Genomic DNA, 17,177 nt, shown 5'->3' with positions numbered 1-17,177 from the left:
CAGCGCTGGCCCTATACAGCTGTACTAATACAGCTGTAACAACCAGCGCTGCAAAATTTTAGATGTAGACATGGCCTTTGGGTGGGCTCTGATACATAACCCCCCCCCCCAAAAAAAATTCAACATGTTTAACGTACAGCTAGATGCTAAGGGCTTTGAGTGGATGATGGGAGGTTTGGGCAAAAACACGTGGCAAGTCTACAGTGTAGACCAGTGGTCCCCAACCTCTTTTGTCTGGCAGGCGCCAGATGACGAGCCATGGAGGACCATGGCGGCAAATTTTGGTGGCAATGCCTCTGGCTGACACAGTTTGTCTGGAGCAAGTGGCGTCACCCAGAGGTGTCGCTGCTGAATTTCAGTGGCATTTCGGCGGATGCTCATCCGCCAGCCAGTACGCAGGCACACTTTAGATTCCCTGGCAAGTGCCATAGTGCTCACGAGCATCACATTGGGTACCCCGATGTAGAGAAATCCAACCAAAACTGATGCTGAGGAATGTTGTTGACCCGGATCACTGTGCAAGGTAAAATGACAATATGGCTTGGTTTTATACTCCTGGGGGAATTCTGCATCTAAAAATTGTGCACACAATATTTTAAATTTCTGCAAAATTATTCATATTTTGTCAAAATAACACAATATAACCACACCAGTTTCAATTATTTTGGTAATTTATTTCAAAATACACATCAGCATGTATTTCTGTAACAATACAGACAACAAACAAAATTCAGGAAATGTGTGTTTACAGATTCGTACCAGGCATATTAATGTAGAACTGAGTAATTCATTTAAACTATGGAACAGAAACATATTTCCTGCCCCTCTCGGAAGCAGTGCAAAGGCTTGGGGTGAGGGAAGTAATTGCTGGGAAGGAGCCTGGGTGTGAATTTGGAGGGTTGTTGGGTATGGGTGGGAAAAGTATGGAACAGGTTTTGGGGGGGGGCAGGGAGTGATCATAAGGAAGTTGGGGAACTTCACCCATGCAGACCCCAGCCTCTCCCAGTCAGTCAAGGTGCATCTGCTCCTGTCCCATGTGTCCCTGTACCACATATCCCTTCACCCCTACTCAGACACCTCCTACCCCATGTGGCCCTGTGCCTGTTCCCATGTCTCTCTGCCCGCTCAGCCAGCTCCCTTCCCCCTGTACCTGTGCACCCCATCCCCCTCTGCCCATGTGGCCCTGTGCTCCATTAGCCAGCCCTCTCCCCTCATCTCCATGTGTCCCTGCCCCCTCTGTCTTCATGTGTCTATGCCCCCACTCACTCCTCTGCCCATGTGGCCCTGCACCTCATTCCCCGCCCCCATGGCTCCACTCCCATTCAGACCCTGCTCCAGTCTATCCTCCCGCACTAGCCCTTATGAGCCCTTGTCCGACCCCCCAGCAGCCCCACGCTGTCTGTCTTCCAATCTGACCTGGCCAGACAGGTGCTATGAAGGAGGTACTGCAGGCTGTTTTTCTTCCCTATCCTAGCTAGGACTGGCCAGGAGTGGCTACTGTGTTCTAGCACCACAGTGCCCTCTGGTGGGCAAAAGGCAGAACTGCAGCAACTTTTCAGCAGAAGCTATTTTCTGCAAAAAAAATTAAAACTATGCATGGCACATGAAATATGTGCACACGCTGTGTTGCAGAATTCCCCCAGGAGTATTTTTATTTATAACTTTGAGCTACGGTAATGATCTTGGCATTGACAGCATGGTTCATATTCAATATATCAGATATGTAGTATCTTAGTAAACTTGGCATGCAGTCCCTCAATTGAAAACACTACATATTTGCCCTTTTATATAATCCCTATGAGAGATCTTGTACAACTGTTCCTTTGTCTAAAAAAAAAATTAAACTACCTGTATCAAAACTACGGACACTTTTGTGTTACCATTTTGCATGAGAGCAGTCGTGCAGTTGCACAGGTGCTGTTTTCAAATATCTGTAAAGGAATTTAACAGTTTACTCAAACTATCTACTTTGGTTTATTATAAACAATGATCAAAATCAATGTAATCTATAAACTGTTGAAAAGGTAATATGTTTTCTCTTTTAGCAACCAAAGAAGATTCATATAACCATCTTCTCTACCAGAACTTTGTATTCAAGAGTTTAGATTTAGAGTTGAATGCCCTTAATGAAAATTAAACTTACAAAGAAGGGGTATATTGAACAGGAACAGTGAAGCACTGTACTTCTGTACAGGCCAATCCACAGAGACAAATGGTTCTTTATTTCTATTTTCAACTCAGAGCACAACTGTGGCTTTCTTACAAATTTATGGTTATCTCAAATCTTAGTTACTGCCACTAGCCAGTGATAGTCAGGTCAAGACACTGGTGAAATCTTGCTGCAGCAGCATGTGCAATAGGCATTTCCTAACCTACTGAGTATGTGAACCGGTCTTCAAATAGACATACATATCACTGTGCACAAATTGCTAGTTCAGTAGTGAAATATAGGTGACCTCTTATCTTTTTATTTTTAATATAAGCTTTCATTTTGGAATTAGAGTTTGTAATAATGGCATCAAGACATGAGCTGAAAAGTGATAAATAGGTAAGCTATGAAAAGCTTCCTTCTGGCAAGTGTAGTAGTTCACCATTATAAAGAAGCGCTAAGATTGTTAGGATGCTGAAGAAGGGAGCTTGTTATAGGGGGATGGAGAGGAAGTTATCCAGTGTTCGTTTAGTTCTTAAACGTGACCTGCAAATGAGAATACACTGAGTCTGACTTGCGTTAACTTCTCTATGATAAACTCAAATTAAAACTGGATCCTGTGAAATAATGGATCCGGAAAAGGGAGATGTGTAGGAGACAATGCTACAGTGCTGCCTCGACAGCCAAATTAATTGCTTGCTCCACTATCTGCAGTTCCTCCGTGCACCCTCTTGTTGGGACCATGGTCCAGAGCCATACTCTTGTGAAACTTAGTTACACCAGACATGGGGAAGCTTGGTAAAAATGCTGCACCTATGGAAGTCAGTAGCAGCAACTCCTACACCCCTTCCCCATCCAGAGCCTATCGTGCCCCTCCCTACACCCTCTCTCCTCCACTTCTTCCTCCCTCAGCACTTTGCCCTATTCTGCAGAAGGAGCATTTCTATTCTTTCTAATTTATAAAGGAGGCCTGACATTTTAAAGAAGCAAAAAGACCTAAACCAATGTTTTGGTTTTGCAGTTCATCTTTTCACGGAGATTCTTGTAACTAGTGCATTGAAAGATCTAGTAGAGAGAACTAGAGAATAAGGCAGCAGCACATTAAGTTGGTGAGTAGGTAGTGTACAAAACTGGTTTACCTCTTCATACTCAGCTATTGCTATTGTAGTAAGAAGAGGCCCTAGGATGTAAACCTTGGTATCAGAGGCCTGGTATGAGGCCTAAGGCCTGAACTAAAGTAATGGTCAAGACTTTGCTAACTTAAAGCAAAGTTAAGCTGTGAGCCAGAGGCAGGCCCTGCTCACAGAAGCTGGCAAGGAAAGGACTAACGCTGCAAGAAGATACGTACCTAAAAGGTAATGAACACTAGAGATCAGAACATTCACATACTTGCACGTTCCACACAGATAACAAGGAACAGACTGACCCTTCCCAATGACAGGGGCAAAAGGGTAATATGATGGATAGAATTGTTTTGTTCGAACCAACATGTACAAGGTGAGAGGCGGCACCTTACTGCGTAGAGGGGTTGTACCTCAATACGTCAGGAATGATGTGTAATTTGTTTGTACCTGTGTATAAGAATGCTCCCTGGGGCAGTGTCTGGGTCCAGCCTAGGGGGCAGTGGAAAGTCCCGCCACTGACTGAGCCGAGTCCATTGACCGTGGGTACATATTTGTAGTATGCCATGAATTAGGCTAAGAAACCTACAGGGAACTACTACTGTATCCAATACGTCAATAAACCTGGCCGACGGGCCTTCATACCTTACTAGACTCTGTGGTCATTGGGGGTTCTCTTCGGGTCTGTTGTGTCAGCTATCTGCGCAGAGCTGGGGCAGCACACAGAGGGAACACACGCACGCAGCCAAGTGATACCAACAAGGAGACAGCAGAGCACCACACTGGTAGCTTCTGACAACAGCTATAAGCATTTTCTCTTATTTTCATGGGTTAGAGCAGCAGTTCTCAAACTGTGGGTTGGGACAACATTTTAATGGGGTCGCCAGGGCTGGCTGAGACTTGCTGAAGCCCAACCCCCACTGTCTGGAGCTGAAGCCCAAGGGCAATGAAGTTTGAGAACCCCTGGATTAGAGAGATTTTATCTTTATCACAAAACCAATGACAAAGCCTGTAGTCACTGATGTGGTTGGTTAAAATACATAACTTTGTATTTCTACTGAATTCAAACAGATGGCCAGGACAGCTGAGAGTTTGCAAATAATAGACACCCTGAGAAAATTTGAGTTAGTAATGCCTAGTGACCTAAAAGTAGGCACCTCCCAAAAATAAACACTTGGAGATAAATCATCTAGAATTTCAAGAGTGCGTCCTCAAGATTCTGGCTTGGGGGCAGGCAGCTGGAGGTCATCAAGAATTTTATTTTAAAAGTGTAACTTTTGCAGCCTTTTATTTCTTGCCAACTCTAGAGCGTCAGTTAATATGACTAGGTACATGTTTTGTACATTAGTCTTATTTTTTTCATTAGAGAAGCGAAAGTCCATCAAAGGACTTAGATCGATGGGTTTGGCAAATCCAGTTCTTCAAGTGCTGGTCCCTATGTGTATTCTATGGTGGGTATCCATGTGCTCGAGGCACCTTAGCCTGGAGAAGTCCTGCAAGCAGTGTCCATTGGTCTGCACCTGTGCCTTTACTCTCCCCGTGCTCTGCTCCGAGCATATAAGGGGCAAAGCAGACCAATTTCTTCTCCAGTTCCTCCTCACCACTGCATGGCCTATGTTGGAATCTCCAGTGGCTGGAGCTTCTTTCTTTTCAGCTTAATCCTTGTCTTCAAACCTGTAAATATTTCAAAGTTTTATATAGTTTTAGATCGATAGTGTTAATAGTGTTTTTAGAATAACTAGTGAATAGTTAGACTCTAATCCAGGGGAAACTTCCCACCTCCCTGGTACAGGAATTAGCTTATACCCAGAATTCCAGGCTTTGAAAACTCTCTCTCATCACCACTCTTTCTTAGTCAGCAATGACTACGAGCACTGCCTTTACTATCTCAGAGAAATGCATATCTTCACCGAGTGCAGTATCTGTTGCCTTTTCCCAGCCACACCTGACAGGCACAAGAACTCCAGCTTAAAAAGTACCATCTGGAGAAAGCTCTGAGGCTTCAGCCAGACTCAGGCTGGGAGGATCTCCCTGTACATTGGCCAGAGTCATTGAGGAACACACCTCCTAACAGAAGGTCTGATGCAGAAGCGGGAAAGGGCAAAGCTAAAGACTCTTCTTTTGGGTTTCCCCATGAGAGTGAGGGATACTTTCATAAGCACAAGAGCAAACCCCCTTTAAGTCCACTTTGAAGAGGATAAATCCCTCCCTGAGCTTGTCCAAGTTGGGTGAGTCTTCACGCCCAAGTTCCAAGGACTTAGGATGTCCTAAGCTTCAGAATATGATAAGAAGGTACACAGGAGCAAGGCTCTCCTGATACTGGACTTTGCATGGGCAGTAATGCCGCCTGTGGTACCATCCAGGGCAAGGGTCCAAGAACCACCAATAATGACAAAGAGCACTAGACGGGAGACTCATATATTGACAGTACTGCAATGACTCCAAATGGATCTGCCAATCAAGAGTCTTCCCACATCAACTCTGACAGGACAGGCAGACAAAACCCCGTGTGCCCCAAAGAGTGTTAATATATACACCACTCTGGAGGACGTCTTTGTTCTCTCAGATCTGCAATTTCCCCTGTTGCTGGGGCTGATCCTTACCAGGGAGATTTTGTCCCCGTCAGGAGTCATGGACTATGGGAAAATAAGTCTAGCCTTCATCCTGTCTACTAACCATGATTTTCCTTCAACGGAACTGACAGCACCACCAACTGGGCTGGATCTCACCTGCTTGTCACTGGGGAAAGCAGCTTTACTGGAGGAACTACCAAGGGAGTTTAGTCCAGACAAGAGATTGAGAGCTTCCTGGAACCAGCCTCATCCACCCAAACCAGGAGATGCGGGATCTTTGCAATCTAATAGAGCATCATATCACCTCTCCAAGACAGCAATCAATACTTCCTCCTGAAGTCATAGAGGAAAAGGGGAATGAGCCAGTTCCACTGGTACCAATGGATCTCTCCTCATCTCCAGATGAGGTGGCTGCTCCGCTTCACCATGTTCTTTGGATGACCACAAACAATTCCAGAAGCTGCTACAGAGGGTGATGGAAGAGCTCCAAATCTCTTTCTGGAGCTCCAGGACACACAGCATAAGCTCTTGGACATCCTTCAACCCATGAGATCCAGCCAGATAGCACTTCCCATGAATGAAGACATACTGGAAGCAACAAGGGCTTCCTGGCATACACTGGGAACATGAGACCCTATCCCCAAGAGGGCTGACAAGTGTTACTTTGTCTCAGCAAAGGGAGTAGAGTTTTTATTTACCCACCCTACACCAAACTCCCTGGTTGTTCAGGCTGCCACTGTCATGTACTTCTGTACCAGATATGGACTGGTCACAGAGCTTCCTCACACACAGCAGATGTGTTCACCTAGTGGATAAACAGTTTAGCATTCCATTACAGCCACGGAAAAATACAGGCAGCAACACCCAAGAACCGTTCCCACTGATAAAAAGGCCAAACGTCTGGACCTTCTGGGGAGGAAGGTATTTAAATCTACAAGCCTCCAGTTTAGAATAGCAGACTATCAAATGCTGTTGGCTAAATATGATTTTCTAAATTATTCAAAGCTCCTAGATTTGAAAGACAAATTACCACTGCAGGACAGGGCTCTGATTAAGGCAAGCTGGTGGCTAGAACTTCATTACAGGCTGTGGTCAATGCAGATGATACAGCATCAAGATAAATGGCAACTGCCATTGTGATGGGCTGGGAATCATGGCTATACTGTTCCCAGTTTCCCAGTGATGTCCAGAACACTGAAGAGGACTTGCCCTTAGAGACCAGTCTTAAACAAAAAGACAGATAAGTCTTTGCACTCACTAAAAGACTCCAGGGCAACCTTCCACTCCTGGTATATATACACTGGCCCTGAAGATGAAGTGCCATAAGCAACCCAACAAACCAAGGCCTGTGACGCAGCCATTTTACAATCCATGCCGTTACGAAGCACCTCACAAATGACAGAAGATGCAAAAAACATGATACCCTCTTCCTTCCACTTCAACAACATCAACCCCAACCTCATCAGCCTGTTTAAAAGATCCTTTTGATGAGATGCTCGGGAGTTGCAAACCAATATTGATGCCATCCCCACCTCATCCTCAGGCCTCCTTTCATGGCCACTAGCACTTTTTTCCTACAACTGGAAGGCAATAATAATGGACAAGTGGGTGCTGTATATCATCCATTCCAACTATACCATTGAGTTTCTCTCTCCTTTCCCTCCAAATCTTCCTTCTCTGGCCCTCTTCGGGAATCACTCCCAGGAGGTGATTCTCCTTCAAGCAATAGAGTCTCTCTTCCAGTGGGGAGCAGGAGCAGATATCTTTTTAACACTGGGGAAAGGGGTATGTTCAAAATATTTTCTAGTTCCCAAGAAAGAGGGAGAACGGAGACCCATTCTCAACCTGAAATAACTCAATATTTTTATTTGCAAACAAAAATTCTGCTTGGTTACCCTGGCATTGATAAAACCAACTCTGGAAAAGGACACATGGTTCACAGCTCTTGATATGAAAGATACATACTTTCACATCCCACAGAAGTTTTCTCAGGTTTGTGGTGGCTTCCAACCACTATTAATACAGGGCACAGCCATTCTGTCTAGCAACACAACCCAAGGTCTTCACTAAAATGTTTTCAGTAACCAGCAGCAAAGCTCAGAACGGGAAGCTCCATCATCTTCCCATATTTAGATGACTGGCTTCTCACAGGCAGGACATGCCTAGAAATCCTGACATGGATCTTGTCACTGCTTCATCTCCCAGCATCCCTGGGAATCTGTGTAAACATGAAACAGTCTACCCTGATTCCGATGTAGACCATAGAATTAATAGGAGCAACCTTAGGCTTAGTCAGAGTGAGGACTTATCTCCCCATGTACAATTATATAGCTTAATATTTTCAGATTTTTATTAATTAATTGTATGGTTTTAGTATGTTAGAAAACAATGAATGATATATTGTTTATTTAAAAAAATAACTTTTTAGTCATGATTTGTATCAAGCTACATTAGGATGGTAAATGAAATTTAATTAAACACACGAAACATAATATAAACTTTATTTTTATTAAACAAAAGAAGCTCTTATATAGTACATGACCAGTTATGTCATACTTACAAAGCTTGACTTCAAAACTTGGAAGTTTTTCCCACAATTCTTCCTTTATTTAGAAAAACAGACTTTAACTAAAAGTTTTTGATAGAGGCCCATGGATTCAGCATATTTATTTTTTATTTAAATGTTATAAGAGATTATAATAAGTTTAGACCTTAACATATTTTCTATTAATTCAGATTTAATTTTAAACAGATTTATTTTTTAAAAGAAGAAATTATTATAATTTAAATAGCAACATAACTTTTTTTTTTAATCTGATTTTTAAATTTTTTCAAACAAATTGTTTTTATCCACCCTGTACTCCTCCTTTGTGGCTTGCAAGCTTGGTTTTGAACAATATCTACATGAAGCAAACACAGCACAAACACCGTAGTGACAATTCCCATCAAAGTGAGAGTCTCAAGAGACTTGCTGGGAAGCTCCTGGACAAGTGTGCATAGGTGTTCCTTTGCTATTCCTGACAAGATGATAATTATAGACACCTCCTTATTCAGCTGGGGGGCTCAAGCAGCGCAGGACTCTTAGATGCCCCAGGAAACTAGAATGGACATAAATCTTCTGGAACAATAAGACAACCGTATTCTACATAAACAAGCAGGAAGGAGTAAGATCCATGTCTCTATGTATAGAGGCAGTCAACTTATGGAATTGGTGTATCAGGAACCACATTACCCTAACAGCAGTGTATTTCCAAGGAGCTCAGAATTTGCTGGCAGACAGCCTCAGCAGGCATTTAATTGTAAGTCATGAATGGGAGTTACACTGTTCTGTGGTAAACAGCATCTTCACTCAGTGGGGAACTCCCACTTTGTATCTGTTTGCCTCCCAGGAGAAGCAACATATATTGCTACAGAGGAGCCCAAGGCTGGTACTCCAGAGACAATGCTCTCCTACTCCTTTGAACAAACCACTTGGACTATGCCTTTCCTTCTATTCCACTGCTACCTTGGGTTCTTCGGAAAATTCAACAAGACAGAGCATAAGTCATCCTCATCATGACCAAATGTCCCATGCAGTTCTAGTTACCAAGTCTCCTAGGAATATCAACCCATCCAACCATCAGCATTCAGCTCTTCCTGAATCTCTTGACTCAAGAGAACAGCAAGGTCAGTCATCTCACCCGGTTGCTCTTCACCTCACTGCTTGGTTGCCTAAACATTCCTGCTCTGAAACTGTACAACCCATTCTCAATAATAGCAGAAAGGACTCGACCCAAAAATGTCTAGCCAAGTGGAAGAGTTTCTCTTTCTGGGCCCAGCAGAATCACATGTCTCCAGAAACAGTAAGTATTCCTACTATCTTGGATTACCTCTTTAACCTCAAGATGATGGCTCTTTCCCTTAGCTTGCTACAGGTTCACTTGGTGGCAATCAACAGGTCACCCACCAATACTCTGACTCAAGTCACCGAGTAATGTCTAGGTTCCTAAAAAGAAGGGAAGGTGAACTTGGTGCCCTAATGGCAGACCCACCATACACAATATTCCATAAAGACACTTTCACTATGATTACACTCAAAATTGACCCACAAGTTGTTTTGGAATTTCACATAAATCAGATTATCAATTTACCTGTATTATTCCCGAAGCTCCATGCTTCCAGCAAGAAGAGGCTTCATTCCCTCAATGTGAGGAGAGCATTGGCATTTTACCTGCAAAGGACAAAACAGATGAGAGAACACTGTTGTGGAATGAATCTGAAAACAAGCTATTTCCTCCCAATTAATTTCTAAATTAATCTCTGGGTGTATCCTGCTTTATCAGTTGGCACATCTGCCCCCTGACCAACCACATGGGGTAAGGGCTCACTCTATGAAAGCACGAGCAGCCTCAGTAGCATCACTTCAGAAGACACCCCTGCTTGATATTTGCAAGGCAGCAACATGAAGTTCCATCCACACATCTACAAGACATTACGTCTTGGTTCAAGCCTTCTCTACTGATGCATCCTTTGGGACAGCAGTTCTACAAGCAGTCATACCACCTACATCCTTGCAAACTCCTCCTCTCTGAAGTGCTGCTCATCAGTCACCTGCTGTGGAATATATATAGGGACCATACTCAAAGAAGAAAGAGAATTTACTTATCCTCTTGTAACTGGAGTTCTTCCAGATGTGTGGTCCCTATCTGTATTCCACTACTTGCCCTCCTTCCTCTCTGCTTTGGATCATGTCTAGATTCACGGGAGAGTAGGACCTGGCGAAGCAGTTGGTCTGCACTGTCTGTTATGCTCTCAGAGCAGAGAATGAAGAGATCAAGGGTGCAGGCATGGACCAACAGATGCTTCTTGCAAGAATTTCCAGACTCAGGCATGAAGCACATGCATGCAAACAGTGGAGCACAGATAGGGACCAGACATCTTGAAGAACCACCATTACAATTGGGTAAACTTCCCTTTTTCACTCCCTTCACAAACGGGTAAAGTACACGCAGCACTTATGTGAGCTTCACTCTCAAAGGATGAAAGAGTAACTCAGTTTCCATGGCATTCATTTTTTAGCCTTTTTGCTGAGATTGCCAACACAGGAAGAGTTGTAATGGTGGTCAGACACCTGTTCATTAGCAACTGGATAATCAATTCATGTAGGCAACAAAACAGCTATTAAAGGGCATGGGTGCTGGCAAGCATTTGGTGTGATGTTGAATTATTAATTTCCTAGTAGCAGCCTTTCTACTCTTCATTAGGACTTTCAATACACTGTTAAATTAAAACACACTAACCTCCTGTGTTAGTGGGCATGTTGGTGGAAGGCCAGGCACAATGCTACTGTACAAGGGCTATGGTTATAGCACTGGCAGGGGACAGCAAGCTGGCTGCTGACACCATCTGCTGAGCATAGCCAGGGCTTAAATTCTCAGAGATTATTTCCCAGAGGCTCCCCCCACCCCCATTCCCCCATTCAGGGTTCCTGGCTTCAGCTGTGGGTCGGGAGTCTTGGGACTTTAGCACAGGGGGTGCGGGGGACTGGGGCTCAGAGTTTCAGCCCCGTGGGAGGCAGTGGGGCTCCTGCAGGTTTGAAAATATTTACCAGAGCTCTGCTCCAGACAGCTCAAGCTGAATTTAAGCCCTGAGCATAGATAATACTTTTTTTTGTTAGCACTGACCTAAGTAGGATTTAAACTGGCAATGGAGAGGTGAAGTCATTTTTATTTTCCTATATAATACTCATCATAGCGTTTCTGTTCAGTTTGATCTGAACAAAAACACTAGGGATTTTTATACTTTTCTTATCTGAAAGTCTAGGGAGCACTTCATAGTTGCTGTAAATATAATAATTTGGGGTTTGTTTTCTTTCTTTCTTTCTTTCTTTCTTTCTTTCTTTCTTTCTTTCTTTCTTTCTTTCTTTCTTTCTTTTTCTTTCTTTCACTAATTCAGTTTTACTCTCCTAGTTCACTAGAAGTGGGTTCCGTGGATTAATACATCTTTAAAAAGGCGATAATAGCTCTTTTAAGAATTCACAACTAATCATTATTAGCTAAATGGACCTCTATTGTTGAATGCTCTACAATCCTATCCATTATTGCTAGCAGAAATGCAGTCTTCCACCTCCTAAGGTTATAGATTTTGAAGGAAATTGTCAAGTTTCTATCTCCTGCACCATTTCAAGCTGTTTGTTCCATTTTTGTTTGTTTGTTTACTCTTACAATGTACCCTTCTACAAAGCTTATGTAGATTTGTACTACAGTTGGGGTCCTTGCCACATGTAACGAAGATAACTGTTTCTAAATATAGACAACACAGCCCTTGTACTCTTCTCCCCTGCCCACACATGAATTCTGTACAGTATGTGTGTGTGTAGGGAGTCAGAGTTCTCCAGGCTCTCTTGCCTTTGTAGTAGTGGTGATTGCTGCAGCTATGCTCTTCCTTAAACCATCCTGTCTCAGCCCACGTCCAGACTAACCCGCGGCATCGGCGGGTTAAAATCGATTGCTCGGGGATCGATATATCGCGTCTATTCTGGACGCGATGTATCGATCCCCGAGCACGTTTACATCGATTCCGGAACTCCATCAACCCGAACGGAGTTCCGGAATCGACACGGAGAGCCGCGGACATCGATGCCGTGCCGTCCAGATGAGTGAGTACCTCGATTTTAGAAATTCGACTTCAGCTACTTTACTCACGTAGCTGAAGTTGCATATCTAAAATTGATTTTAATACCCTAGTCTGGACGTGGCCTTAGTTACAGGGCTAGCTGCACCTCTTTTGCCTGCCAGGTCTCTTTACATGCTTCCTCTCAGGTGTGAGGCTTCGTACCTTTACCAGTCCTGGGTGCAGAATTCCATAATTCTCTCCCCTCCCAGACTGGGCAGTGGGCTACAGTACTCTGTGTATCAACAGTGCTTACCCAGTATCTCCATCTGAGTTTGGCACCTGTGATTCTTCCCTGTGGAAGTCTCTGATCAGTGGTATATATGATCATGCAGCTTTCTGAAAACCACAGTATTTATTTTAGCAGTGGGAATAAAGCCTTTAAAGAAAAAGGATTTTAAAACAACAAATGGTCTAACCACCCATGTCTATCTTACCTAAATTTTTACTTTTCCCTGCTTGTAAGCTAGGCAGGCCTTACTTCTTCAGACACTGCTAGTGGGATTTCTGTGCCCGCCTGGTTCTCCTCTATAACGCTGGCTTCTCTCTCTTGAAAGAAGGATTAATTTAATCCTGCCAGAACTCTTTTGTTCTTTATTTACAGGCTTTTCTGTCCTGGTCCAAACCAATGTTGTAGGTTGGCTGGAGAGGAGGCAAAGCTAATAGTTCTGGCATTGTGCCTTATGAGTTAAATGTTTGCTGAGAAGTGGCTTATTTCGAGCCATTCTTTTCCTTCCTGCCTGTTTTTCCAGACAGAATCATGTTGAGTTAAACCAATATAGCCATACAGAGAAGACTTAAATAATTAGGCCCACATACAATATAAATGATTACTGAGTTGTTCCAAATGCATCATGCATCTGCCCCTGGATTGTGTATATGTTTATATGTGGATGGTGGCAGCAGAGCAGTGGGAGGTGGGTGAGAGGGAGGGAGGAAGGGTCTGGATATGTCCTGATCTACATATAAAAGTTTTGCTGGCATTGCTATGTGGGTTAGGAGTGTGACAGGGATCAGCAGCAGTGCCATATGAAAATGAAGGAACTGTGGCAGGCATACCAGAAGGCCAGGGAGCCCAAGAGACGATCTGTGTTGAGCTGAAGATCTGCCACTTTTACAAGGAGCTGCATGCGATACCTGGTGGAGAAACCAACACCACCCCACAGATCACCATGGTTATCTCTGAGGAGACCGAGACACTGACCCTTGCCATGAACAGTGACGAGGAGGACTAAGATTTGTACTGGGAGGTCCAGCTATGCCATGAGCCAGGACATGTTTAAGATTCCACTACCATCTCTAGTCAATCCAAACAGTTGAGCATGGCCGAACTCAATGCAGAGGAAGGAACCTCAGGTAAGTGTGTAAATGTGTTTCTCATTATAATGATGCACACAGCTATTGATTTTTAATTAGTTTACTTGCATTAGAAGAGGTAGTGGTACAACAAAGAGAGGTAGGGTTATCTGCTTTTCATTCTTCTGTAGAGTTAGGTGTGTGCAGGGGGGTGAATGTGGAGCAGTTTGTTTATGTACATGGGGATGTCCCTTGAATCCTTGAATCCTCCTAGGAGAGCTCAACGAAATGTTCAAGGAGGTTCTCTGCAATCCTCTTCTGAAGGTTTCTAGGGACAGCAGCCTTATTTCCTCCTCTATGACACTTTCCCATGCCAGTCTGCAATAACTTCTGAAGTCACTATTGCAGTATACAGATTAGCGGCATATGGGCTTGGGATGCTTCAGGATGTCAGCAGCAACTGTGCTCTCTGTGCCTTTGTTATCCTCAGGAGTGAGATAGCAGCTAAAATAACCACTGCCTGTAGAAAATTATACTAGTATTCAGTGTCATTGCCCTGTATTCATAGTTTAATTCAACTGATCAGTTCCCTCCTCGTTTCCTTTGTCCCTGGAAGGCCATACTCACCATGGCTGGTGCTGTGAGTGGTGCCTGCCAGCAGCACTCCAGAGCAGAAGTAGCAATAAGTATGTCTTTGTTTAAAACAAGAAAAGGAATTCTGAACCTTAACTTTCCATTGTGGCTTCACTGACAGTGGTGCCTCTGCATATTTTAGCTGTAGCTGCTGCCATTGTGGCCTTGAGGGATTCCCCTTCCACACCTTTGGAATGCTCGAACCAGAGGAGAAAGAAGAGGACTTGGGATGATATGTCCAGTGAGATCCTGCAAGCCGGTGCTGCATCAGACTGTGAGCAGAGGGTGGAGGGTGAATATTTCACAATGAATGGCGAAGGAAAGAGCAGACAGGAGAGAGACCCAGGAATCCCAGCAGAGAAAAGGAAAAGGAAATGCATCAGGACAAAATGGGGCTTCTCCAGCAGTGAACACATCTGCTTGTGGACCTACAGGTTCAACAGTCATGGGCTCACCTCCCTTAGTAGCATAGGCGTGTGCACGGGGTGTATTGGGTGTGCCCAGCACACTCTAATGCCCGTGGACTGGATCCAGCCCCTCAGGGCTTTGAATACAGCCTGCGGGATTTGCCCCCCATGGTGCTGTAGGCCCTGTGCTGTTTTCAGAAGCTGCTGGCATGGCACCATGTCCCTGGGGCCCCGAGGTGGGGGAACAGGGACAGAAGGCTCCATGTGTTGCTTCAGGCACTGCCCCCTGGAGCTCCCATTGGCTGCGGTTCCCCGTTCCCGTATCTGGAGTCGTGGCAAGGGCAGCACGCAGAGCCCTGTTCCCCCCCCAGGGGCCACACAGGGACGTGGTGAGTGGCGCAGTGTGGGGCCAGGGCGGGCAGGCAGGGAGCATGCCGCAGCAGGTAAGTGGCGCCGGGCCAGAGCCCAAACCCCTCCTGCACTCCGCCCCCAACTCCCTGTCCTGAGCCCCCTGCCTGCACCCTGTACCCCTCCTGCACCCCAACTCCCTGTCCTGAGCCCTCTGACACACCCCTCCTGGACCCCAACTTCCTACCCTAAGCCCCCTGCCTGCACCTCACCCCAGCCCCCTTCCCTAAGCCCCCTGCCTGCACCCCACATCCCTCCTGCACCCCAAGTCCCTGCCCTGAGCCCCCTGCTTGCACCTCACACCCCAACCCCCTGCCCTGAGCACTCTGTTGCACCCTGCACCCCCATGCACGCCAACTCCCTACCCTAAGCCCCCTGCCTGCACCTTGCACCCCAACTCCCTGCCTTGAGACCCCTGTTGCACCCCGCAGGAGCTCCCGTTTGGTGCTCAGGGTGGGGGAGGAGATGTGGGGGGTGCAAGAGTCAGGATGTGGGGGATGTATGGGGTGTGGGGGGGCTGGGTATGCGGGGCGGTGCAAGAGTCAGAGCAGAGGGCTGGGGGCATGTGAGGGGGTGCAGATGTCAGGGCAGGGGGTGGAGGGGCTGGGTATGTATGGGGGTGCCAGAGTCAGGGCTGGGATTGTGGGAGGGTGAAGGAGTCAAGCAGAGGGCTCTGTGTGTGTGAAGCGGGTACAGGGCTCAGAGCAGGGGCCAGGGGTGTGTGTGGGGCACAGGGCTCAGGGCACGGGCCTGGGTGTGTGTGCAGGCCTGTGGGGCTCAGGGCAGAGGACTGGGTGTGTATGGGGGGGGGTAAGGCTCAGGGCAGAGGGCTGAGTGTGTGTGAGGGGGGTCAGGGCAGGGGTCTGGAGGGGATATGCCCCTATTCCACCCCCCCTTCCCCAAGGCTCTACCCCGCTTCTTCTCTGCCTCTGCCGGGAGCAGTGGGCAGGCTGACTCTGATCCTTCCTGACCCTCTCCCTCACAAGGACCATCAGCTGATCAGCCAGCAGGGAGGGACGGAGAGGCGGAGGAGGGCAGGAACCCAGCACACTACAAGAAGAGGCAGGGGAGCTGGCAGGACCAAGCTTCTGCCCCCTTCCCCTTGCCCCCTGCCACCGTGGGGGGGGTGGAGGGTGAAGAACAGTGGGCACGGCCAGGCTGGACAGGATTTTTAATGGCACGCTGCTGCCTGCCGGAGCAGCGTGCCATTAAAAATCAGCTCGCATGCCATCTTTGGCTCACATGCCATAGGTTGCTGACCCCTGCACTAGATAAAGTCTTATAAGACTAATAACTATACTGAACAACTTTAACAAACAACTGAGCTGGTTTGGTTTCCAGCTATGAGTCTGTGTCACAGGGTCCCAGGTGCAACCTGGACTGTGGGACTACTGATCCCCCAAACCCACCAACCTGGCTGCCTCTCATAATGTGATACTGATGTCAAGCTACAGGCTTCTGAAAGACAAGGACACATTCAACTGAGTTACATGCATACATCCCAGCCACTCATGAATGATCGATAGAGATGCTCCAGCCAATTTTTCCCAGTGCATAGGCTTGCACCCCAGAACTGTACAGTCTTACACTGCTCAATGTTCCGTTAGGCAGTGCAAGTTCATTAAATAATTTGCCACTCCCTCAGTGTGGAATGGACATACATTAGCCTTTGTAATCTGAGTTGAGATTTCCCAAACACTTCTACCAAAACATGCTGTTTTAGGAAAAAATATAAACAGATTTATTAGCTACAGAAAGACAGATTTTAAGTGATTATAAGTAGCAGGCATAATTGTCAAAGTTAGTTACTTAAGAAATAAAAATAAATTAGCAGTCTAAATTTTACAAACTAAGCAGGATTTGAATCAAGCAGTGTATCACCTTGACAGATGGTACAAGCAGGTTACAGTTCCTCAATACACAGGCTGAGGCTACCTTC

The sequence above is a fragment of the Gopherus evgoodei genome, chromosome 4 (genome assembly GCF_007399415.2).
Source record: "Gopherus evgoodei ecotype Sinaloan lineage chromosome 4, rGopEvg1_v1.p, whole genome shotgun sequence".
Lineage (NCBI taxonomy): Eukaryota > Metazoa > Chordata > Testudines > Testudinidae > Gopherus > Gopherus evgoodei.
This window is presented reverse-complemented; position numbering follows the sequence as displayed.